Source organism: Periplaneta americana, chromosome 14, assembly GCF_040183065.1.
Source record: "Periplaneta americana isolate PAMFEO1 chromosome 14, P.americana_PAMFEO1_priV1, whole genome shotgun sequence".
In the NCBI taxonomy this organism is placed as follows: Eukaryota; Metazoa; Arthropoda; class Insecta; order Blattodea; family Blattidae; genus Periplaneta; species Periplaneta americana.
The window spans coordinates 120,404,821-120,432,438 of NC_091130.1; the positions used below are offsets into that span (position 1 = coordinate 120,404,821).

Below are 27,618 nucleotides of genomic sequence, written 5' to 3' on the forward strand. Positions count from 1 at the left end.
TTATTATTAATTTTACCAACATTCAGTTTCTGCATTTTGAAGTAATAAATTGTCTTCAAAAACCACATATTTCGCATCATTGTGTATTGACCTCCATAAGATTTTAATTGAGCCTCAAAAATCATAATACAAAGTCCTGCTCATCTTTAAAGTCTACTCTCTCCAACAGTGTATTTATTATAAATTAATGTGCCTTTCTAATTTTGTGCCTTTTTTGTCCCACTGTGTACTTTAATAACCACTGGCCTCATTGCACATACGCGCATACTTTACATAGGAGAAACTCTGACTTAAAAATGTTTCTCCTAAAAAAATCAGTTTTTGTGGCGTGGACCCCTTTTCCACTGAGCCTTTCAATTTTAAGCATATTGAGATAAATCTGGAGACAATCAGGCAGCGTTTCACAGCCGTCTGGGTTGATATCCTATTATGATGAAGCGATTCACTTATTCTTCAGGTGAGACTTGTATGCAATCTTTTGAATTAGAATTGAATGGAATTTACAGGAGGGGGCACTATGGCTTAGCACTGCGACCTGTTACGATCTATTGCAGTAACCCTCAACTTAGGCACATTCCCAAACCCACACCGGATGACAACACTAAGATTCACTGCGTACCCAGGTTTCGAGTAAGCAACCCCCTCGTCCCTAGGCCAGCCCTCTCCGTCCCTAAGCCAGGCGTTCGATCTGGGAATGCTATGGAATGATGACGAAATGGAGAAATTTTGACGGAATAATGCCTAATATGGGGAAAAACGGGAGAACCCCAAGAAACACCCCAACTGCGACCTTGTCCGCCACAAGCGTCACTATGGATTTATCAATAAAAATGCCAGATCTGACCAGGGCTCGAACTCGGTCTGCTTGCGTGACAGACCGGAGATCTGACCACTCAGCCACTGCAGGGAGTCGTGCAGTCTTTCCTTTTCGTGCTCTCGATGATGAGAATTAACATTTTCACTTAACTTTTACTTCAGACACATGATATAAACCCGTCATATGAAATTAATACGTAGGAGTCTTTGGAGACTAAGGATTAATATTTTATACTTGATTACAGTGCTCGTAAACTGCGAAGGATGTCCAATTTAGAGCGTTTCTCTGAGTACAGAATCACGTGACCTCGTAAACGAATCAGTTTTAGTAGCGTAGGAACTAAAATAAATATAAATGCTGCATTCTTATTTATTATCAACATGAACATATTTAATTTAACATGAATGGGAACACAGGCTTGATACTTCAGAGGTATCTAGGGGAAGTGTGAATCCCATTTTAGCTAATAACATAAAGTGGCAAGGGGCAATAACAAGAATCGAGGTAATAACGCCAACTATTCCTACTGATATTTCACGTAGTTTAGGTTCTGAACAAAGTGAGCTATGCTGTTATTATTATATTATTTATATAATATTAACATTATGCATGATTCCAAAAATGTAAACTCATCTGTTATTAAATACGAGGCGCATCCAGAAAGTAAGTTTCCCGATTTTTTCCCCCTTGAAAGTAAACGTAATTAGCCGTGTCAATTGCGCATGCGTAACAGATCTATGACGTATCAATCATATGCCAGCCGGACAGGTCCCGCCTGGTGCCAGTAGCATGGCAGCAGTGGTCCGAAATGGAAGCTCTTATTCCTTCTTCCGCCGCCTGCGAGGTTCGGTCGGTGATAAAGTTCTTTAATGCACAAAGCATTGCGCCAATTGAAATTCATCGGCAGCTCTGTCAGGTCTATGGGCCGAACATCATGAGTAAGCAGATGGTGCGTCTCTGGTGTAGGCAGTTTTCCGAAGGTCGTCAAAGTGTCAAAGGGCATTCTGCTCATTGACTTCCTTCCAAGAGGTGAAACAGTGAACTCTGACCGTTACTGTGAAACACTGCGAAAATTGCGACGTGCCATTCAAAACAAGAGGCGTGGAATGCTTACTGCAGGTGTTCTGCTCCTCCATGATAATGCTCGTCCACATGCGGCTCGGCTCACAGCAGATGTTTTGACGGAAATTGGCTGGGAGTTGTTTGATCATCCACCCTACAGTCCTGATCTTGCTCCCAGCTATTTTCACGTTTTCTTGCACCTCAAGAAATTCCTGTCCTCCGGTGAGCGTTTTGGCAACGACGAAGAGCTGAAGACGTCTGTCACACGCTGGTTCCATTCACAGGCGGCAGAGTTCTACGACAGAGGGATACAAAAGTTGATCCCACGATACGACAAGTGTCTCAATTCTGATGGTGCTATGTTGAAAAATAGCTGAAACATTGCTGTACCTGTTGCCAATAAATGTTTTCCTGAAAGTGTGTGTTCTTTTTTTTTTTAAATAGGGAAACTTACTTTATGGATGCGCCTCGTAATTATGCAATCAGCAGTGTGTACAGTAAACTGGGGTTACTTTGAACACGGAGGAAACTTTGAACATTTTTTCAGAAAATCATATTTAGGTTTCTACATGCTGCACTTGTTATAGATGGAGGTAAATTTGGTATGAGAATGCTTTTTTATGATAATTTACCTCCATCTATAACAAGTGCAGCATGTAGAAACCTAAATACGATTTTCTGAAAAAATATTCAAAGTTTCCTCTGTGTTCAAAGCAGAGGTCTGCATCGGACGTTTTCGCTCGAGCGCCAAGTAGTTCATAGCATAATCCGATAGGTAGCGCACATGCATGATGAGTAAAATTGTCACGAGCGATAAATCCTCGAACGGTATAAGCCGAGCGTTAGACATTTTCTTGTTACAGTGATGAACTGTGTAGTAACATCATAGATGTTTATCATTTCAAAACTTAGCAGTGTTTAACTAACCTCTCCATAGTACAACTACGAAACTTGCTTTAAAATGTAATATAAATGTTGTAGGCAAATGCTTGTTTTTTTTTTTCCCCACACCTGGAGTGATTTTGTTTTTGCCACATCTGATAGATGTTATTGGATGTAAATGTAATTATTATAAACGGAGAACACAGTCACGATAATGCAAGAACTGAATCATGTTTTCTAGTAATAATAATAATAATAATAATAATAATAATAATAATTAGTGTATCAATCTTTGCGTCTGTAACAGTTGTGCAGCATGATTATTCGTTTTATTATATTTTCTGTGACGTTATCTCTGTACTAATATTGTTATTAATCTACTGCTATATCAATAATATTTTGTAAAACGTTTCTACATTGTCGCAATATATAGGCGGAACACTATGTATGGCCGTATCATATTATACATGTGGTAAATCAAATATTGAATAATTATTAATTAGCAATAATAACTGTATATCGAATTTTTTCGTACTATTTTATTTATAACTTCATGTTCCTGTTTTGGTACGTTCCATTGACTGTTCCATTCAACGTTTGTCATAAACGCAGAAAATAAAGCCTTATTTTTACCGTGCGAGCAAAACATATGTGTATCTTATCTGTCTCCTTCCATATAAGATAAGACATGTCGGTGGGATGACCTTGTACTGTGCTTCTATTTATTACGAGCGCACCACGACCGATCGTATCTCACTCGAGGGTGCGACACTCGACCGAGTTCAAGCGAGCGATTTAACTCCAATGCAGCACTCTGGTTCAAAGTAACCCCAGTTTACTTTTATTTTTTCCCGGATTATTCTTCGTTAAATGTTGACGTCTCGTGCTGTTATGCATTCGGTTGCGTTACAGTCCAAATTCAACATCGGAATTAGGCCTACCTTGTGAATTTCTTAGATGTCATTACAATAGAAATGAAAACTTTTCTTGAAAACAATTATGAATATAATATTATGTGCCACTATTAGATTTACAAAGTAGTTGTTCACCTGATGGTAGTAAGAAATACTGTATCACATTTCAGATTTGCTCCAGTAACGTCTTAACAATATTTCGTTCTCGTCCCCGTTGTCGTTTCCGTTCCCGGTTTACTGTGAATCAGCCTTCATACAACGCAGAACTACATGCATTGTATTCTTCACCTGACATAATTAGAAACATTAAATCCAGACGTTTGAGATAAGCAGGGCATGTAGCACGTATGGGTGAATCCAGAAATTTATATAGAGTATTAGTTGGGAGGCCGGAGGGAAAAAGATCTTTGAGGAGTCCACACCTGTGGAGTAACGGTCGGCGCGTCTGGCCGCGAAACCAGTTGGCCCGGGTTCGAATCCCGATCAGGACAAGTTACATGGTTGAGGTTTTTTCCGTGGTTTTCCCTCAACCCAATACGACCAAATGCTAGGTAACTTTCGGTGCTGGACCCCGGACTCACTTCATCGGCATGATCACCTTCATTTCATTCAGACGCTAAATAACCAGAGATGTTGATATAGCGTCGTAAAATAACCCAAAAAAATATATCTAAATCTTTGAGGAGGCCAAGACGTAGATGGGAGGATAATATTAAAATGGATTTGAGGGAGGTGGGATAGAGTCTAGATTAAACTTGCACAGGATAGGAACCAATGGCGGGCTTATATATGGGCGGTAATGAACCTCCGGGTTCCTTAAAAGCCATAAGTAAATAAGTATGGGTAAATTATTTTATATTAAGAGTTACGAAGGTTTAATTACAAATTATTGTTTTTTTTTTTACATTATTCGTTTATTATTTTCTTGTTCTAAGGCCGTGTACGATTGGAACAAATGTTTCGTTACCATCCGCACTGTACATGTTTTTCGTCCTGGTTCATTGGCATTGAGAGCTGCGTTACTATTTTTCATTCGGTAGAGATGTAGTCCAAGCTCTCACACAACTTAATAGTTTTGAGACCAACTTCCTGGCTTAGTTTATAACTCACGAATCCTACATTGGTTATTCCAAATATGAAATCAGAATATCACTACCGCTGACGCGTCAGAGTGACTATTCTTATAGTATTTCCAGGACATTTGTAAGACTGCATCACTGGTAACTTCTAAGTAGAAGTCGGATTTTTAGGCTCGTTCAGCGTAGGCTGAAACATACGTTCTTTAATGCATCTAGTTTTAGGCAGTATCATCGCTCGAGAGTTTCTCGTGTTGCATATATTTAGGGATTTTCTATATAGAATTGTTGCAACCTATCCTATTCGTGCCCGAAAATCCGAGGTCTACTTATAAGCGTATATACAGTACATAGTCTAATTTTAATAATTTATATAGCTAGAGCTATAGGCAGCAAGAAAGAGACTTTATATTATGTAGATGTTTTTAGTTCTGTGCTTGTAACGAGACTGCATTGTGGTATACAGCGATACAATGGAGCATTTGAATTCTTCACCGCATGTCGACAGAATCCCGGCTGGCATTAATTCCAGCTTAGTAGTTTGGAGTATGTGCTCGTTGGCAGAGTCATCAAAGTTTTATGATTGTGCGGGCGTCCCATTGTGCCACGGCAATAAGTTCGACGTCCCTTCTCGCAATTCAGTCACGGTCTCTATTTTATGGTACAGTGAAATGTGATTGTTACATACTTTCCATATTACTTCCCAATAATAATGGGAAACTATATGAAATATGCTAGATTATCTGCAGTGAATAAAGAATGCACAGAGTTCGGAAATACGTGTCTCAAATCCAATGGTATTTAGGCCTATGTGAGCTTCAAGCTACGGGAAAAAACCGACGAAAATATTCAATATGCAATCTAAAATTTAATACAAAGTATGTCATTATTCGTGTTATATACCAAATGCAATTTAAGACTAAGGATCGAATTCATAGTTGTTACTTATAAAATGAGGAAACACTTAAGTAATGAGTGTTTCCTTAGCACTTATTTTAGATCGTATTGCAGAGACTCTACTCTTTCATATGCACTGAGCATTTCCTTGACATCGAAAGAAATACGACAACATGGCTAGACGTGAGCGCTTTCGTACATTCAATTGTTTTACAGCGCCTTCAAATTGTAAATCGGTATTATTAATCGTACACAAAATACGAAAGTAATATATATTACAGAGCTAAAAATTATAGGAAATATGGAGAAAGCATTTTACAGAAGAAGAATGTAGTGAGCAAAGATAACTGGTTATGAAATATAGAAATATCGTCGAAAGGAAAAAAAATATATAACTGTTCTCTCCAAAAGAAGATATTGACATGGGATAAAATTGCAGTTGAGTTTAATGAAAATATTCCTATAAGTAAATCATTTAAATTTATTTTTCAGTAATATTTACGGTAAACAAAGTGGAAGTGGTAAAATTACGCAAATTTTAACATCTTATTCTTTGGGTTGAATACAAACAAAAATGCAAATAACACTTTGTTGGGACGTGAATACTTTTCGAATAAATACCACTTAAACCTACCTGAAATGATATTGTAGCATAAAATCTCAAAGCAACCAGTATTTTCAGTAATGATGAAATCAGTAAGCTTCATGGTTATAGTAGTGTATTATGATTTTCAATCGGAGGCACCAGAATATCCACAACAGTGTTCTTGTCGAAACGGTATCTCCTCTTAAATTGTTGGTCATTATACATCTCTAAAGGGATTTCCATATCTCTGACATATTTTTGTTTTGCGGAAACACATTTTCATTTTCATTATAGAACTCAGTACATTCAATAAAATCATAATAATCATCCATTGTATTCCGAATCAGCTGATTACAATGCATATGAGGAAACACTTGAGTAAGTTGACAAGCTATCTTATTTGAATAAGTGTTCACTTAAGTGGGATTTATGAATAGGAAATGATTATAAGCAACTGCTTAAAGGTTTCCTTACGATAAGTGTTGACTATGAATTCGGCACTAAATTTCATGGCCTACTTATTCAGACATTAAAATTTTCAAAATTTTCCTTTTCTCAATTCATCTTGGTGGACAAGGGGCAGTATGAAGTCAGTTGCTTTGACTTCTGGCGACGACTCTCTAAATTCTGAATGTAAGTTATTTTTAATTATTTTTATTATTTCAAGTTATCCTTCAATATTGTATGATTCAAATTTATTTTTAGATAGATAGCTACTTTATTGCTTAGACATAAATACATTATGCATAGCAACGTCAATATAAACAAGATCATACAAAAGTATTTGCCAAGTTAAAATAATCGTTAATGCTATACAAACTGTGTTCATACAATTTTCTTTTAATTAACGATTTGAATAAATCATGATTTAAATTTTTTGTTGAACTTGATAATCTATTATAGGCCTACAACTTCAAAGACATATAGAGTGGATCGGGAAGATGCCTGACTTTTTCTTTGATTGAAAATTTAAGATATTGTTCATTTAGTTTTGAATTTCATATTGAAAACATTAATTACCTTGTTTATAGATACAGGTTTTCTTCTTGCCTGCACTGTAGGCATCTTTCCCCGATAGTCGGGTAAGATGGCAAATGCAATTAACACATTTGCTGATATATATATTTTACCTGAACTTGGTTTGATACACGTATATAACAAAAAATGACTTAATCTAAAGGTCATGGACACTTTTTCACTCATTTATCACTACTCAGCAACACAGTCATTGTACATATTTTATTGCCGTGTGCAAGACTCTTGAAATCACTTCTCGCACACAATGAATTCAATCCAGTACATTTTTTTTCATCAGTCCTTTTTAGGCGGCTTTTAAGAGTACGGTAAGGAATCCCGTATGCTTGCGATGCTCTAAAACGGTTCATACCCTCTGTTATAATATGTTCCATCGCAAGTTGAAGACTGTCCTCAATCCACTGACTTCTATCAGAGGATCTTATGTAATGTTTACACATTACCTGTAATGAAACAAAAAATAAAACTCTTGCAACAAGTTGTCATCTTACCCCGAAAAAGTGATCATCTTCCCAAGTATCGGGGTAAGATGCCTAGTGCTGTGACGCAACCTAAGATGGCGGAACAAGGTCGTTGGTTGTCAACAAATCAAAGTTTAGAACCTTTACTACTATATTCATTACAAAAGTTTGACAGTTACTACGAATTCAAGGATGTATTAAAATTTTAACATACCTTTGCAATTATTTTATAGCAGAAAAATGAGCAGTTTTCTTGCTTTTCTTCTTCTAACAACAAGAACACGTGGCAAAATGAGTTATTCGACTGTCTCAGTGATCATGAAGAAATGCGCGTGGCGTTCTCTCTTAGAAGAATGTGAAACTACAAAGAAATAAGCATATTCCCCCAATAGTCATCTCCCCCCGATTCTCTAATAAAAATTATTTTGTATAGTCTTGTACCTGCCTAAATCAAGTCTTATATCGTTGCAACTTCTCGTATGGTGTTAGTGAAAATTCATGTTCAATGGGAAATAATTGATATTCAATTTAGTATATAACAAACACTGCAATACATATAGCAATGGAAGAGTGAGAATTTGACAGAATTGAAATAAAGGTTTAGAATGTTCTTTTGGCCCAACACCACAAATAATTCTCACTGCTTCTGTAATTTAAAAAATATTAAAAGATGAACTAAGATTTTCCCATAATAAAATACCATATTGAAGATAACTATAAATATATGAAACATATACATTTAATAGCACTTTTGTACCCACAGTTTTAGACAAACATCTTAACATAAATATCCTTTTAGATATCTTGCCCGAAATCATATTGATATGGCTCTCCCAGCCCAAACCGCATTCAATTAAATACCCAAAAACTTGATGTTATTATGAAAACCGTCACTTTTTCTATCTAAGCTAAATTTAAGATCATTAACTTTACTTACCCCTTATTCTAGCAACCAGAATCCAGAAGACTTTGAAACATTGAGTTTTGATACCAATATTTTCTCCAATTACATTCCAATTATGCTCTAAAGGCGAGACAGAGGTGAAGGTTTGAACAGAATTGAAGAAAAATGAAAATTTGATTTTTTCCTTTTCATTATCCTTATACACTATATTTTAATATTCCGATGTTAGTTTTTCATTCTGTGTCCTTCAGTCGCCGTCACGTGACAATTTAAATGGCTGCGAGTAATTGGGCGTACCCCTTGTTGACGTTTGTAATGGTAACATTTTTCTTTATATAAAATCGGTTTTTGTAATTGTCGCGCTTTAGTAAGTATGATATTAGTAATGGACATATAGGTGCAATAGTTTTGTAAATAGTAATTATTCTATAAAACTCTATATCGTTTGATATAAAATGCTCCATGCACTATATTATAAGACATTTTGAATATTTAATTTTTTTATATTCAGAGAAGGCATATGCATAATGATAAGTATCAAATAAAATAGGAATACAATTGTTTTGTTTTCAGTTTCATACTTTTAAAAATATTAAACCTTATACTTAATTGTTATTGTTAAATTATAATATCAAGAAAATTATGAACTGTAAAGTAAAAATGGATATTTATTCTGAATAATAGAGAATTATTACTTATTTCCTCAAAATTACACACTGGTCATATAACATATGTGGCATATGGAGCACTTTGAAATCACAGAATTGTAAGAAAAATTGCAGTGGAGAAAATAGACTTTAAAGCTTTGACCTACCGGTATTATAATATAATACTCTGGTCTGTGTACCAGCTTACAAACTTCAAATGTGGAGGCCTTTGGCTTGCTTTCTTCTTTCTTCCTCAGCAGATGATGATGATGATGATAATAATAATAATAATAATAATAATAATAATAATAATAATAATAATAAAAATTTATTGCTACAACAAAGATACATTTTTTTTTTACAAAAATTCACTCAAAGAACTCCCAGAAAGACTACATACCCGTGCTCAGGGGGCAGACCACAAAATTTTAAGATAAGTATTTTAATAATTAACAGAATTAACTAATATGAGAAATGCCTACTATTATTCGGTTAAGTTTTTGTCAACCAGAGTGCTCTCAAAAAACCTGAAAGTTAGAATTTATAAAACAGTTTTATTAAACCTGTTGTTCTGTATGGTTGTGAGCCTTGGACTCTCACTTTGAAAGAGGAGCGGAAGTTAAGGTTGTTGTAGAATAAGTTTCCTTAGGAAAATATTTGGGTACCATCGATTATTAATGGAGAAAAATTCGCTCCGTCGCCGAGGATCAAACCCGGGATCCCCAGTTTCTTCTACGCAATGGGTGCTCTAACCACTGAGCTAAGCCGAGGCTCAGTCATCAGCACCGGATCGAATCCTTCTCCTTTGGTATTTTTCCTTATGTAAGTTTTTGCGTGGTTTAATTGTTTTTGTCTTAATGATTATTTAATTTTTTATTCATTCGCAGTAATAAGTTTTGTAAATTTATGAGAATTTCTTTTGGTAATTTTGATTTAAATTTATGAGAATTTGATTTGGTAATTTTGATTTATTGTTGGTAAAATTTGTGCCAGCATCCGCAGTTATACAATGAATATAAGTGAATCTTTTTGGTTAAAGTAGTTAAAAGTTTTGTTGAGATTATTTTATTGTTTTTGGGTGAAATATTAATATTTATTATGATTTTATGGCTTTACTTCATGTTCGACATAGGCTATATATTGACACATACATTATGTAAACTGTCATTTTACAAGGAGCGCAATCATTTGAGTGACGTTTGTGGCTGGGACTCCACAGTATATACTGTTGGCGAATAATAATAATAATAATAATAATAATAATAATAATAATAATAATAATGATTTATTTTATCTGGCAGAGTTAAGGCCGTAAGGCCTTCTCTTCCACACAACCAGCAAAAAGTGTATATACATATGCATGAACTTACAAAGAATTCAACAATTTGATTTAGATGAGAGTTACATGTATACAAGAGTTATTTACGAATTAAACAACAAAATACTATGAACTATTAATTAAACACTGAAATAAACTGGGTAGCAGAATTAAACTAAAATACATAGAATGTTAATATATTTCAAATTATATTAGATAATAGAAAGAGATTATTATGAGACAATTTTGAAAATGCAGCACAATCAGGATGATGTCTAAAGAAAAAAAGCAACAGTGTAGTCAGTAATATTTTAAATCAGTATGATTGGAGTGAAATGCTAATAAGGTTATCTTTTAAGCTGTTCTTAAAGGTTTTTGTTGTCTTGCAGCCCCTAATACTTTGTGACAAGGAATTCCATTGACGCGAGGTGGATATTGTAAAAGATGAGGAATAACAAGATGTTCTATGAAGAGGTATATTTAGCGTGCCACAGATAAGTGATCTGGTATTTACGTCGTGGTTAGAGTATAGATAAGAGAAACGAGACGAAAGGTAATTTGGTGTTGAGGTGTGCAGAATTCGAAAGAGTAAAGACAAAGAGTGTAAAGTTCTGCGTTCTTTAAGTCGGAGCCACGAGAGACTTGCGAAGGACGGTGATATGTGATCATATCGTCGGATGTTGCACACGTATCTGATGCACATATTCTGAGCTCGCTGTAACTTGACTGACAGTTCAGAACTTAGATCACTTAACAAAACGTCACAATAATCGAAGTGCGGCATTACTAGGGTTTGTACTAGGGTAAGTTTTAGTTGCTGGGGCAAGAAGTTTCTCAAGCGACTCAAAGAGTGAAAGGAGGAACAGATTTTCTTTATCGTTTCTTTAACTTGAAAATTCCAACTTAGATTATTATCAAAAAAGAAGCCCAGATTTTTTACGACAGATGAATAAGGGATTAGCGTGTTGTTAAGGGTAACAACTGAAAGATTACTGTTATTAAGGGAGTTAACTACACGCTTATGTCCAATAATTATGGCTTGAGTCTTACTTGGGTTAAGTGCGAGTCCGAAATTGGCCGCCCAAGTGGAGACAGTGGCTAGGTCACAATTTAACTTGTCAATCGATTCATTGATCGTATTGGGTCTGGAATGTATGTATAGTTGTAGGTCGTCGGCATAGAGGTGATATCGGCAATACTGTAAGTTCTTTGATACGTCATTAATGTAGATAGAGAAAAGTAGTGGTCCTAATACGGAGCCCTGCGGCACTCCCGCCTTTGTGTATCGCCATTGGGAGAATTGATTATCAAGTGAAACACACTGTTGGCGGTCCCGTAGGTAGGAGTCCATCCAGCTCAAGGTATTGTCTGATAGGTGCGAATAATCTACGTGAAGAAAAAGTTACACAATGTAGAACTGCACACATTGTATTCTTCACCTGACATAATTAGGAACATTAAATCCAGACGTTTGAGATGGACAGGGCATGTAGCACGTATGGGCCAATCCAGAAATGCATATAGAATGTTATTTGGGAGACCAGAGGGAAAAAGACCTTTGGGGAGACCGAGACGTAGATGGGACTATAATATTAAAATGGATTTGAGGTAGGTGGGATATGATGCTAGGGACTGGATTAATCTTGCTCAGGATAGGGACCAATGGCGGGCTTCTGTGAGGGCGGCAATGAACCTCCGGGTTCTCTAAAAGCCATTTGTAAGTAAGTATTAATTAACAGAATAAAGAGTAAAAAGAAAAAAAAGAAAACACAGATATTACAGTAATTAAGACTTTATATTACCTCCCTAAACGATAGTGTTTTATTGATTTTTTAAAGTAAGAAGCATTGGAAAATGGAATATGTATGAATTTAGCTGTTATCTTGTTATAGAGCCTTGGACCGAAGTTGCTACTGTGATTATAAGCTACAGTTGTAGTACATTTAGATTCTGTGAAGCGTATGTTTTATGATCTTTTGGTTCTATATGCAGATGTGAATACAAATTAAACATATTCCGGTTTTTATGTAAGAAATTCAATAAAGGCAATGTCATAAATTTATACATTTTGATTACACAACTTTTAACACTATATCACTTCGGGAAACGTATTATTTGTCTTTCACGTGTTAAATTTGCAGTCTTATACTGACACAAAAAACACATCCAAATGAAATTCTCAACACGCAACTCAATTTCAGAACACACACACTCTTTGTCTGCACATTACACTACACAAACACACCCCCACACGAAACACAAACAAAAGGCGCCAAGACCAGCAAAAACCAGATCTGAAGATGGCCGATAGGAGGCTGAAAAATGTTAACGAATTAATGTAAAATTTAACAGGCGAAAGACACATAATACGTTTTCCGAAGTTATAAATTTGATAGATATTAAATACTTTAAATTCAGAATATAGTAGTTCTGAGGGATAATCAAGAGGTTCATTAAGACATATTCTTCTTATTATTACTATTTATTTTCTGTCGCAGTGTTATTGACATGAGGTAGGTACTAAAAGCACAATCCCATCCTATGGTACCATATTGTAATATAGTTTTTACTAACGCGAGGTAAATCAGCTGTAAAGTATGAATAGTCAAGTAATTTCGTAGGGTAACAAAATAATGAAGAATTGAAGGGTTCAGAGCCATAGTGGGCCCAAGCACCATTTATTAAAAACGGAGAAAGCAAGGGTTAAAATGATGTAAATACCATAGCTTAATGAAGATTGACATATAATTCAGTTTTAATGTGTATACTTTGTATTACTTGCTGTATGTTTCCATTGAATTATGGTAATAACTTCATTTTAACCCTTGTTTTCTATTGTTTTAGTAAATGGCGCTTGGCCCACCATGGTTCTGAACCCTTCAATTGTTCTTACGGGTATATGTACGTGAACGACCACAAATATTATCAGAAAATCCAGACTCTAAATTTCTAAAAATTGTATAAGGAAAATGACCCCACAATGGGACAAATTACAAGGTACCACAACAAGACTTATTAGAACTTAAATATCTGATAAAAGCATAAAAAAGGTTATTGATAATATTTTTAAGAATTCCCTTTATACTTTAAATTAAATTTTTCAAAATTTGAAAATTTTCACACATATTATTTCACAACTCCACAAACCATTAGAGATAGAATTCTGAAATTTTATACACTGATTTAACATGCATTTATGCAAACGATAGACTACAATAATGCCCAATTCTTTGAAAATAGAAGTATTAGGTCACAAAACATAATGTAAATTTCAATATATTTTATAGAGAACAATTAAAAAATTAATATTGTATTAAAATAAACAACTCTACATGTCTGAGAGTAGTGTATTTTGCAGAAATAAGTGTTTATTACATGCAGGAAAAATATTAAAGATGTCAGAGAGACCTTAACAATGTTATGGTTACCAAATGATGTAACTGCAGAATTTTTTTTGTGTTTTTTTTCATACTCTGATAAAACTAATTTGAAAAATATTATTAGTAACCTATTTTTATACTTTTATCCGATATTTAAGTTCTAATTAGTGTTGTTGTGGTACCTTATAATTTTTGTTCAATTGTGAGTTCATTTTCTTATAACATTTTAGAAATTTAGAGCCTGCATTTTCTGATATTTGTGGTCGTTCACGTACATATACACTTAATCTATTGCAAAGAAAAATAATATGTTTATCCCAACGTAAGTACTGGTCGATTATTATTCTGAGATACTTGACTTGAGGAGATTCATCTATACTAATAATAAATCTGTAGCCAAAATTTTTCTGGTGATTTTCGATTTTCCAAAAATAATTGGTGTTAACATGTATAATTAACCATCCTGAAACCGAAAATTGCTATTTTGAAATTTTTGTCTGTCTGTCTGGATGTTTGTTACCTTTTCACGCGATAATGACTGAACCGATTTATATGAAAATTGGAATATAAATTAAGTTCGTTGTAACTTAGATTTTAGGCTATATAGCTTTCAAAATACTTTATTTAAAAGGGGGGTTATAAGGGGGCTTGAATTAAATAAATCGAAATATCTCCCTTATTATTGATTTTTGTGACAAATGTTACATAACAAAAGTTTTTTTTAAATGATGTCCGATAAATTTTATTGTATCCAAAATTTTGATAGGACTGATATTTAATGAGATAAATGAGTTTTAATATTAAAATAACGCCATCTAAGGCGCTGCAATTAAATAAAAACAAAAGACTTTGTCTATAAGGGGCCTTGGACAACAACAATCGAAAGCTATTAAACATAGCCTACAGAGAATGTTTCTGTGTTTGTATGAAGTAATATCGGAAGCTAAATTAGCCGACTTGTATATTTAATTATTATTTCACTATTGGAAAGTGTAGTTTCTCTAGATGGACATAATGCTATAATGATATTATAGTAACTTCTGAGTGAATCGAGCACAGGTAAGATTAAAACAGCTTCTTTTGCACAGAAAACTTTATAGGCTATTCTGTATATTCATTTATAAATGATCGCATTTTAATTATTTAAATACAATTTAAATTAAGTGACATATTAAACGATTTATCCTTCTGTCAAACACGAATGTTCCCTGGACCAAACGTCCTATTTTAATTATGTAATTACTTTATATTTATTTCTAACAAGTGCAGCGGAGCGCACGGGTACAGCTAGTTTAGAATAGAATTATTGAAAGAATAATTTAATGTATGAATTTTTAAATACAAGAGCAAATCAGGAGATTTGATACCAACATATGTTAACGAAAATGACGAATATTATGGAGCTATCTGTTTACAATGTATGAGTGACGCGTACAAACTTAAAATTGAGTTTGTCATGAGCATAGCATGTTTGACTTTAATTACATTTCGATGTAACAGCATGTGCTTGTTTCCATGTTGCTTTTTATGTGCTTGTATAGTGGGAAACAGACTATCCCAATTAAAGTTTCTTAATTTACCTTGTTTGCTAAGGTAATTCCTGAATTTTATGTTAGTTTAAAGAAGAGGCACCACTTCTATCACTCCAGAATAGCACAACAGCGGTCGTCAGCACTTTGCAGTTCCAAGAGGCGAAGATTATCTCATTTGCATGTGGTGCTCAAGCCCCGTTGTGTCTGCGCCACGTGCGTCCGATATACTCGTAAAACACTGCATGGATTTTGATTAAACTTGGAGTGAAAGTCGGTCGTCGTTCCGTCGAAACTCTCGCCAACAACTACAGATACCCGTGACAGTTGTTACTGTTCCTTCTGACGTCAGCAAACTAGTAAACCGTGAATATACCCTGGATTGAGGGATAAATATACGGTACTAATTTTAAACTCAACTCTTTTCCCAGAGAAAGCGACAACTTTAACAGTATACATTTTTACAATATATAGAAGAAGATACGACTGATATGTGGCTTATTTTTTTAATGTTTATTGCGAAGTGATGATTACATAATGTAGAATGTGACAGAGAAATTTAACCCAAACAAATATTCAATGTGATGCTTCGATGTTATGATTCTGATGTTTGATTTTACATCCTTCTCTCAACATCATGTCATATATACTTCATCGATACGAGTGACTGACTAACAAACAGAATGCTAATAATCTCATTCTTTTTAAAGTCTTCTCTTCTGAACATGGTATCACTAATGTGTTTAAGTTTAAATTAAATTTTAAACTTTTGATTGTCAATACGTGCATAATTTTTATGATTGAAACTGATCGCGTAACAACAAAAGATCCAAATAATGTGTTCACCTTTAAAATACTATTAATTTATAAATTTCGCAATTGTTTATCACATGTTTAAAATGACTTAGAACCACATCTTATATAATTTTAAATTGGTTTTATACAAGTTTTTAACTTGGTTAATAATAAAGGTGAACTCGGTGTTGGAGCAGGAGTAGCTATATTCAAAGAAGGCAACCTGGAGGAAGCGCTAAAATACAGACTGAATGGCAAATGTTCCAACAATCAGGTTGAACAACTAGCCATATTAAAAGCTATTCAACATGTACAGACTCTGGAAAGTCAGCAGCAAAAAATTTCAATATTTACAGACAGCAGGATAACATTAGACTCCCTTAGAAAGTCAAACAAATCATACGCATCTTATAGAAGAAATAAGAAGAGAAGTGAAGGAAGCGGAGAGGAAGAAGAGGAAAATAGGATTCAACTGGATTAAGGCCCACGCTGGACACGAGAGGAATGAATTAGCAGATCAACTTGCGAAGGAGGCAGCATGCTCCGAGGATATTCCAGAGAGCTACAGCAAGACACCAAAAAGTGCAGTGAAGGGTGAAATACACACTCTCAGTTTAGTGAAGTGGCAAAACGAATGGGACAACACAGGAAAAGGACAAATCACAAAATCTTTCTTCCCAAATATAAACGATCGGTTAAAATTGAAACTTAACATAACCCCAAACTTCACAACTATAATAACAGGACACGGAAATATAAAATCTTATCTACATAAATATAAAATTATAGATAGCCCATTATGTCCATGCAACAATGACGAATAAACGATAGATCATTTTTTATACAATTGTAAATTACTTGAGAGAGAAAGAGACATTCTGAAAGCGGCAGTTCTAAAGTCTGAAAACTGGCCAGTGAATAAAGACAAACTAGTGCACAAATACCAGAAGAACTTGATCAAATTTACTAACAATATACAGTTTGACAAATTACAATGAAAGAAAAGTACAAAATTCATCCATCTATATTGCCTATAAAGAAACTCTTAGAACAATATAAAGTAATTATATGAACATAGTTTAAGGCAAACCAATGCATGTAGTATTACTCCACAGTAATGGAGCATGCAGACTGTAAAAAAATAAATAAATAAATAAAAAGCACATATGTTTTTCTTGTATTTCACCTATGCTCAATTTGTCAATTTATGTCTCTCCACCTGAAGATGATTTAAAAAAAATCGAAAATATTAGTGGAATTATAACCTTGCAATGTGAAATAACAGAAATAACAGAATATTGTTTCTGTATTAATTGATAAGTTGTAGACGGAAACTATAAAATAATTATTGCTATAGTCTATATATTCCAATTTATCTGAAATTTTAATCTCAATATGACTTTCAAAGAAAATTATAAGAAATTGTCTACTGAACGATGCATTAGGAGGAATGGTGAACGGGACACAAGTTCGAGGGAGAAGAAGATATCAGATAGACGACATTAAGATATGTGGATCATATGAGGAGACTAAGAGGAAGGCAGGAAATAGGAAAGACTGTAGAATGCTAGATGTGCAGTGAAAAAACTATGAACGAATGAATAATTATTGACAAGTAAATTACACCTTGAACGTATGGTTAGCATGGCACTAAACCTCTGAAACAGAATCTGGGATTAAAATAAGGCAAGTGACCGACATACAATCGCTGTAGGAAGGAGGTCGCATTAGCTCATATTAATCCAATTAGTATTATGTATATTTATGTTTATATCATACGGAACAGATATTTGTACTTCATTTTTGAAAAAAGAGCGAAGGAAAAGAAAGCAATAGTCACATTGATTACCTCTCTAGGAACATATCGCGGAATCTGCAGATCGCTATGCTAGTTCCCTATAGTATCCGTTGTATTTCTAGGCAGGGAAACGTATGCTACAGCTGGATATTGATCAGTGAACAAACAGTGTTATTCTAGGTTGTAAACGGAAGTATATTTTACTCGTAAGAACTTGTTCTGATTAGTTATCTTCTTTGTTCACTATGAATTCCTGTTCTAATCATTTGGGTATGAATCAAGATTGATGGTGAATTTTATTATTCAACACTGGAATATAAATCTTGTCTCTTATTCCCATCGAATGAACTCTATACTCTAAAATTATCTCCTACTTAGATTTAGCTAAGCACACACTAAAAAATTTATTTGGAGAACGAAAAGTTACATTAAGGTCAAATTTCTCCACTTTTAAAGGACAAAACTAAAATTCTTTCATTTATTATCATAATAAACTACTCTCTTAAATTTACTGGGCATATTGGGATTTAAATCAATGGCTTTACCAAAACGCGCTATGAAAATAAAACAATTTCTATCTCGAAAAGGAAGAAAAATGAATAAAATTATATTAAACTTTTTTGTTAGAAATATCTCAAAGAATAGCCCTCTGAAATTAATTACATAACTTACGCTTTATTCTGTATATGAAGCGTGGATTTCCAGAACGTTGTAAGTACCAATTTGTAAAGTTTACAGTAGGAACAAAAATAGTTTTATACAGTACATACAACGTTGTGACTCGCACAACCTTAAAGTACACTACTTTATTACTTGGAGCAGCACTTTCTTCATAACCTTTCGTAATATTGTCAAACAGGGCACCTACAACTGATATATGTGAAAAAATAGATTCTCCCGGTTTCGGCACTTACAACGTTATGGAAATGCACGCTTCATATGTCTGACAGACGGCCAGATTATTCATGTTACATTGTAACTTTGCTGTAAGTGCTTTCCCATGCTTTGTGAAGTGTAAGAAAGAAGACATATTCACCAATATTGTTTCCTTACGGAAAAGTTTACAAATACCATTTGATTGTTCGACAATGAGGTCTGAGAGAAAGATATCTCTAGTTATTGTTTTCTCCTATTATGGGCGTAGATTTTGGAATGGAACTTATTTTATTGTTCTTTAGCCCATTATTGACAGAAATTAAACACACGAGAATTTAAAAATAGAAGGATATAATTAATACATAAGGAACATTGCCTCACCGATGGACGCTAAGTTGCATCAGCATTTTGGACATTGTTCGGGAAAGGCAATGGGACGAAGAATAGCCCTATCGGAAACTTGACCTGTTTGATGTCTGTGTTAATTGATGCATTTTGGACAGTTTAATAGATTAAATTACTTGCCTAAATCAATATGTACAGACAAGATCAGTTAAAATGGAACATTTACAAGAGACTGTACAATAAAAAAATTCGTCAAGATTATAAAACAGATTTAAAATTAACCAACTTGAGATGTAAAATTTGACATCTGCTCTGCTTAAATTAAAAATCTGATGGAAATTTATTTGCAGCCTTCAATGACATGTGACATCATTTTGTTTTGCGATTTAGCAAGTCTACAAGTTATGATATTAAAATCATTTCCTTGTCTTGTGTCATAGGAAAGAATATTATTTCTTAATGTTAGAGTTGCAAGATTATCTGTAACATAGAAAATTATATATACATTTGTTATAGTCATGATTTTGTTTTTCACCAATAATGGTTTACAATGTTCATTAAAAGCTGCATTTGATATAAATCTTATGGACCTTTTTTGAAGCAATAGGACCTTATTTATAAAAGCACTGTTACCCCATAGCAATATTCCATAGGTAAGAGTACTTTGAAAGTAAGGAAAATAAGAATCACGAATATAGTTTTCAGGTACAACAGTTTTTAATATCTTCAGGAGAAACATCATCATGATAATCATTATTCAATTACGGTTTTAGGCCGGTGGACTTCTGTGATCTCGGTAACTATCAAGAAGTTGTTTCATAAGCATGTAAAGTGCTGTATGCAGAGTGGGAGTGATATACGTCCAAATATTTTGATATTTGTTTCAGAAAAATGCAAGTGAAATAACGTTCTATTTACTCTTTCCCTTACTCTTATAGCTTTTCCATAAATGTGTCATGTATTTTACGGTATGTGTTTTATGAATGGCAGTACTATGAATCGCCTGTCAGTTTAGACTACACCCACGTTTTTCGATAAGTTATCATTATTATACTCCCGCATAAACAGTTGAGAGTGAAATTCGAACGTATTACAGTACAAAATAAATCAAGAGTGTAATCCCATCTGATAATGTAAAAAGGTGATTGTGTTAGGATACACGATAAATTATTTGATAACCTGTTACACCACAAAGACTTTCACTGTAAGCCTGGTCAGTAGACAACCCTGATAAGCTTAGACCTCCGCGTAACTATACTTCGTTCCATAATGTCTGACAGGAGAAGTAAACATTGCTGGCAGAGGAGGAGAGAAGTATAATTGCTATTCAACCAATCGCAGAGGTCTCATTCCATGCTTATCTTGAAGTTGGGCATTGATAGAACGCTTCGGACAGCCCTACTTAAATCAACCGTGAAACGAGACCTCTACCATTGGTTGAATAGTAATTATAGGTATTTCTCTCCTCCTGTGCCGGCAATGTTTACTTTTCCTGTGAGACATTATGGAACACAGTATAGTGAAACGTTCGTAAAGAAAACAAATCGCCTGAAGGTATTAACTAAACTAAAAACATGTTACTTTTCACGTCTAAATATTAACTTCGAAGATTGAGAAATTTGCTATATAATGTGGTTTATTTATTTTTATTTTATTGGGTTATTTTACGACGCTGTATCAACATCTTGGTTATTTAGCGTCTGAATGAGATGAAGGTGATAATGCCGGTGAAATGAGTCCGGGGTCCAGCACCTAAAGTTACCCAGCATTTGCTCGCATTGGGTTGAGGGAAAACCCCGGAAAAAACCTCAACCAGGTAACTTGCCCCGACCGGGAATCGAACCCGGGCCACCTGGTTTCGCAGTCAGACACGCTGACCGTTACTCCACAGGTGTGGACTATAATGTGGTTCAGTATAGGCCTACTGTCCCCGATTACCTCTAAAAATATTTGCATATAGGGTAGAAGTGGGTACAGTAAGACAGGGAGAACAGTGAGACATTTTTTATTAGATGGTAAATTTTGATGTTGAGATATTGGTAACAGTGGAGTTGTATGTTGCATGAGTAAAGTAACAGTATTTTCATACTCGATTTTATTCTAGTTATAAAGGTGAGTGATGAAAAAATAATTCGTAATTTTTCACTCTAGAAGTAAAATTTTGGCTTGTGTTTAATGAAGGTTATATTGGATATACAAATGAAATATAAATATGAATGTTTTGTTACCTAATACTATGATATTTGAGATTATGTATGCCAAAGTTTCGTCTTTCTTGTTTTAATTTTGAAGTGATGGCGTCATTTTTAAATGAACTATGCGTAAAGGGAACAGTGAGACATGTCATTAAAGGGTACACTGAGACGTCTCACTGTTCCCATGTACCAATGATTTGCAAAAACAAACTGTAATTATATTACATTTACCAGTAACTAACATTAAAAATGAACATACTAGTAACCAATTTAGGAACTGTAGCTTAAAATAATGGATACATTACATTTTAATGGCTTCATAAATAAAAAATTATTCACAAAAATTTAAAAAAATATTAAAAAATAATAAAGAATTACATTAAATTCTTATAAATATAAGCTTTGTTGTCACCAAAAATTCATTAAATTTTTTCACAAAAGTTTGAAATGTCTGGAAAATTCACTTTTCCTAATGTTCCAGATGTTTCAGTGGTTTCGAAGTCAGACATCAAAATGATTCTAAACAGGCCTACAGAACATGTCAAGATAAAGGGACAGCAAGTTTTTGTTTTCTTTTGAAATAAATGTAAATCATTTCAATGTCCGTCAATAGACACTGTGGTGTCTCACTGTACCCTGCTGAATGGGAACAGTGAGACATTTGCATTTTTTGACTAGCACGTATTGTATATTATGTCCTTCATCTATTAACATTTTTGTTTATGTATTATTATACTCCATGTTTTAATGTCTATTTCTATTGCACTCGATTTTAAAAATACTTCAATTATCACTTGCATACATATGTCTTAATATTTTGTGTCTCACTGTACCTACCACTCCCCTACTATACACTTCCTACTCTGTATATATTTTGATGAAATTGAACCTTCATTATTAATGTTAAATGTCAAAAGTATTTTCCCCTAGTCAAAGTACGAATTGTGTTGATATCGGAAATTCTAGAGCAGTGGCCTGCAGATGCTGCAGTTGTGACGTAAGAGCCAGTCAGATCGCAAGAGCTTGGGAGAGCGAGCAGTTGAGTCGTATTAATGTTAGCACACACCAGCGCAGTGGCGTCAGTGCAGCAGTAGAACGGGACTGTTGAAAACAAAAGGATCTATCTACATTTTATAGAAGATTTCCCCAGGCAAGATTCTCTCGATTGCATAGATTTGCTGCTAGGATGTTGAGCATATTCGGATCTACGTATGTATGCGACCAGTTCTTTACTTGTATGAAGATCTGCAAACCACAACATAGAAACCAGCTGTCTGATCTGAACTTGAAACATATTCTTCGCTTGTGTGTTAGCCAGGCTATGACTCCAAATATTGCAAAATTAGTACGAGAGAAAAGAGGAAAAAAATCTCGACAAAGCGTTTCGCTTGGGCACGGTAGTGACACAAAGTGATGGTGTGTTTCAAAAGTTGAAATATACTTTGCATACTACTCACCAAGATAGGGCCTATATAGTTTAATCTGTATATTATGTAGAAAAATGTGTGTTAAAAACACTGTTTTTAAGTTTCCGAGTAGATAAAGTGTTGCAGTACTGCTTAAAGTATTTATTTATATGTTTGTATGTTTATAGCAGTTTCGGAATTTCATTTATATATGCAAACGCTTCTGCAAGTGGCTGTATTATGAGTTTCATATTATTGTAAGTACATTCAATTTGATTACAAACCAAGATATTTTGTTACATTGATTTATCACGGTTGTACAGTTTTGTTTTCGTACAAATGTATTGTAATTGTGCTGTTCCCATACTATCTCAGAAGAATGGATCGCGCTCTGTCAGTGCATAGACCCGCACCACCACTGTTCAGTTGAACCTTCTCTCCACGCTGTGCTCAGAATGCACAGATTGCCGAGCAAAGAGCAGGGCGGCTACGTCGTATGATGTCACAGAGCACGGAACATGCCGGTCACTGTTCTAGAGTGAGGGGTGTGTTTGCCCAACAATTCTTACAATTAAATAAAAAAAATATGAGGAAACTAATACATTTGTATTATCTATTAATGTAAACTTATTTCCACTGAAGGGCATAGCCTACTATTAAGAATTTATCAAATCTGAACTGTTTAGTTTTAGAAATCTACCTAACATTATTTGATTTCCTCAGACACATTCTTTGTTTGTTTGTTTGTTTGTTTGTTTCTTTCTTTCTTTCTATCTCCTTTTCTTTCCTTCTCTCTCTCTCTTTCTTTCTTTATTTCTTTCTTTTTATCTCCTTTCTTTCATTCATTCTTTCTTTTTATCTCCTTTTTTTCTTTCATTTTATCTCCTTTTCTTTCTTTCTTTTTATCTCCTTTCTTTCATTCATTCTTTCTTTTTATCTCCTTTTCTTTTTATCTCATATTCTTTCTTTCTTTCTTTTTATCTCTTTTTCTTTATTTATTTCTTTCTTCCTTTTTATCTCCATTTCTTTCTTTCTTTCTTTTTATCTCCTTTACTTTATTTATTTCTTTCTTTCTCTTTATCTCATTTTCTTTCTTTCTTTAATTTTCTTTCTTTCTTTATTTCTTTCTTTTTATCTCCTTTTCTTTCTTTCTTTCTATCTTCTTTTCTTTCTTTCTTTTTATCTCATTTTTTCTCTCTTTTTATCTCCTTTTCTTTCTTTCTCTTTATCTCATTTTATTTCTTTCTTCTATCTCATATTTTTTCTTTCTTTCTTTCTTTTTATCTCCTTTTCTTTATTTATTTCTTTCTTCCTTTTTATCTCCTTTTCTTTCTTTCTTTCTTTCTTTCTTTTATCTCATTTTCTTTCTTTCTTTTTTTCTTTCTATCTCCTTTTCTTTCCTTCTCTCTCTCTTTCTTTCTTTCTTTCTCTCTTTCTATCTCCTTTTCTTTCCTTCTCTCTCTCTTTCTTTCTTTATTTCTTTCTTTTTATCTCCTTTCTTTCATTCATTCTTTCTTTTTATCTCCTTTTCTTCCTTTCTTTTTATCTCCTTTTCTTTTTTCTTTTTATCTCCTTTCTTTCTTTCTTTCTTTCTTTTTATCTCCTTTTCTTTATTTATTTCTTTCTTCCTTTTTATCTCCATTTCTTTCTTTCATTTTATCTCCTTTTCTTTCTTTTTTCTTTTTATCTCCTTTTCTTTCTTTCTTTCTATCTTCTTTTCTTTCTTTCTTTTTATCTCATTTTCTTTCTTTCTTTTTATCTCCTTTTCTTTCTTTTTTCTTTTTATCTCCTTTTCTTTCTTTCTTTCTATCTTCTTTTCTTTCTTTCTTTTATCTCATTTTCTTTCTTTCTTTCTATCTTCCTTTCTTTCTTTTTATCTCATTTTCTTTCTTTCTTTCTATCTTTCTTTCTTTTTATCTCCTTTTCTTTCTTTCTTTCTTTCTATCTTCCTTTCTTTCTTTCTTTCTATCTTTCTTTCTTTCTTTTTATCTCCTTATCTTTCTCTCTTTTTATCTCCTTTTCTTTCTCCCTTTTTATCTCCTTTTCTTTCTTTCTCTTTATCTCCTTTTCTTTCTTTCTTTTTATCTCATATTCTTTCTTTCTTTCTTTTTATCTCCTTTTCTTTATTTATTTCTTTCTTCCTTTTTATCTCCTTTTCTTTCTTTCTTTCTTTCTTTTATCTCCTTTTCTTTCTTTCTTTTTTTCTTTTTTATCTCCTTTTCTTTCTTTCTTTCTTTTTATCTCCTTTTCTTTCTTTCTTTCTTTGTTTTTATCTCCTTTTCTTTCTTTCTTTCTTTCTTTCTTTCTTTGATCCTTTTGATTCAACTTAGCATTGCGGGTAGGGAAGGGAAATTAATTTGATCGTATATTAGTCATCTCACAAATGTGGGCCTTCATGGTCATGGGTTCGAGATCGACAGGACACAGGACACCGATGAAACATCACTGGACAATCAGAACACAACGGACAAACACTCAGTCCTGTGAAAGGAACATATATTTCCTCCATTATCCACTCCAGAAATCGAACTTCGGACCGCTTGGTTGAGAATAGCACATCACAATGGCGAATAATTCTATTGTGTATATCCTAAATTGGAGGACAAAAATATTCTCACTGTCTTCTTGGTCCAGCTATAGGTACGTAAACTGGTACCTTCTTTGATAATCACCGAGAATCGATATTTGGCGGATTCTGGAAGATTTATAGCAAAGTACCGCCTGTGGAGCGTGTTTTGGAATACATTTGCTGCTAGTTGCTAAATCGAGGAGCGATTTTTAATTCGTGGCGACGGCTTATATTAATGTCTAGCAGATAACCCACGCCAAACGTAAAATCTGTGTCAGGTAAAGTAAACGAATTCAAGATCGAGATAGGTCAAGCACGCAGTGTTATAGACAGTCGGTTCCCTACTGTAACTTTTATGAAATAAGTGCATCACTCAGTAAAAAAATTATATACGGAATCGAAATATACAGGTATTGGCTAAATGCCCTTTGCTAGAACTAAATCGAAAGATTAGAAATCAAGCTATATATATATTTCCGTCCCTGGTTTATCTTTTACAAACTATTTGGACTTGGTTTGGTTAATTACAAAAGGGAGAGACTATTGTAACATATTTCTATTATTAAAAATCTGTCCTCCTTTAAAGTTGATCGTTTTCTTGAAATACAGTATTTAATTATGATCAAATCAAAGAGACACTTGATCGATTGAACCTAGTTCATAATCGATCATGGATATTAAGTTACGTCTAGCAATTTCAGATAACTTAGAAAATATCTAAGGCTACAATGTTTCGACGACTGGTCATCTTTGTCATGGCAAGCGGTGGAAGCACCGCTTTTTAAGGGAAATATAGTTACTAATAACGTCATGTCAGAAAAAATTGAGTTAAAAGTTTTTATCACAAATTTTTCGTCAACGTAATGATTTGTCACAATTTGTTTGTCGCAGAATTTTTCGTCACGTAAGTTCTATGCGTCACCAGTGCCAGATTCACCACAAGAATATGTTTTACGCCGTTTAAAGTTTTGATATATCTATTGGCAACAAATGCCAACCACACTTACAGCAACATAAACACAGACATGATAATTCTACATATTTAACTGAAAAACCAGAAACTAAACATACTAGAACAATACGAAATATACAGGGACACAAAAACACTTCCACATGAAATTCTCAACACACAACTCAATTTCAGAACACACACACTTTTTGACTTCACATTACACTACACAAACATAACCCCACAGGAAACGCAAACAAAAGACGCTAAGACCAGGACCAACCAGTTCTGAGGATAGGCCTCAACAGGCTGAAACTAGTCAACAAGGTATCGTACCTAATATTTAACAAGCGAAAGCAATAAACTGCATATTCCAAAGTGATATGATGTTGAAAGTGTAATCAAGATGTAAAATATTAGACTTTCATCTGGCGAAGGATTCTTCACTTACATAATATTGTAACTTTTATGAAAACAATAATGTAATTTTATTGTTTCAACAATAGTCACTTTATAATTTAGTTTAAATACTCCCGTCAACAATGGATTTCCACTCCACACAGTAACACAGTATTCGTTATTGCACTCCACCGACGACAATGACAATTTACTTGGATTATTGAGAACAACAATGAACTCTTAATTTTAACTAATGTTCACAAAGCACTATTTACAAAACAGAACTGTCAGTTCTCAGTTCACAGCTCGTTTGCCTTGGCTAGTTCTTGTAGCTCAGTCACTCGAGTTCACAGTATTTAGAACCCCAGACCTTCGGAGACAGTCCACTGAACTTCGAACTCAGGTCCCCTAACTGCGGTCCACTGCACTCGAACTCAGGGCTTCGGATGCTTACACAGCTGCGGACACACTCAAGTCGAACTCCGGTCTCGAAGCTGGCTTCACTGCTACACAAGACTGGCTGGCATGCTGTCCAACGACTACAACGACACTGGTCAAGTTCACTCGCGTGTCGTATTTTATAACCAAACCATAGTTTCGGGAAAGTACGATGCTAGAAATTTCCACGGATGTCCAGAAGATGGCACCTCCCGAATTCTCTGGATTTCTTCCCTCTCTGCCGCGGTCGCTCTCTCCCCTCTCCTCTCTACACCACAGCACATGCCCCAGGAAGCAGATGCGCGCGCACTTCATTTACCGCGAAGAGCTACGGCCGACC

At 34.2% G+C, this 27,618-nt stretch overlaps 1 protein-coding gene across 1 annotated transcript in view; it reads right to left on the reverse strand.

The window, feature by feature from the left end:
- LOC138713022 (uncharacterized) overlaps positions 1-27,618 on the reverse strand; it is a 610,186-nt gene that overhangs the window by 266,676 nt on the left and 315,892 nt on the right. The window lies entirely within an intron of this gene.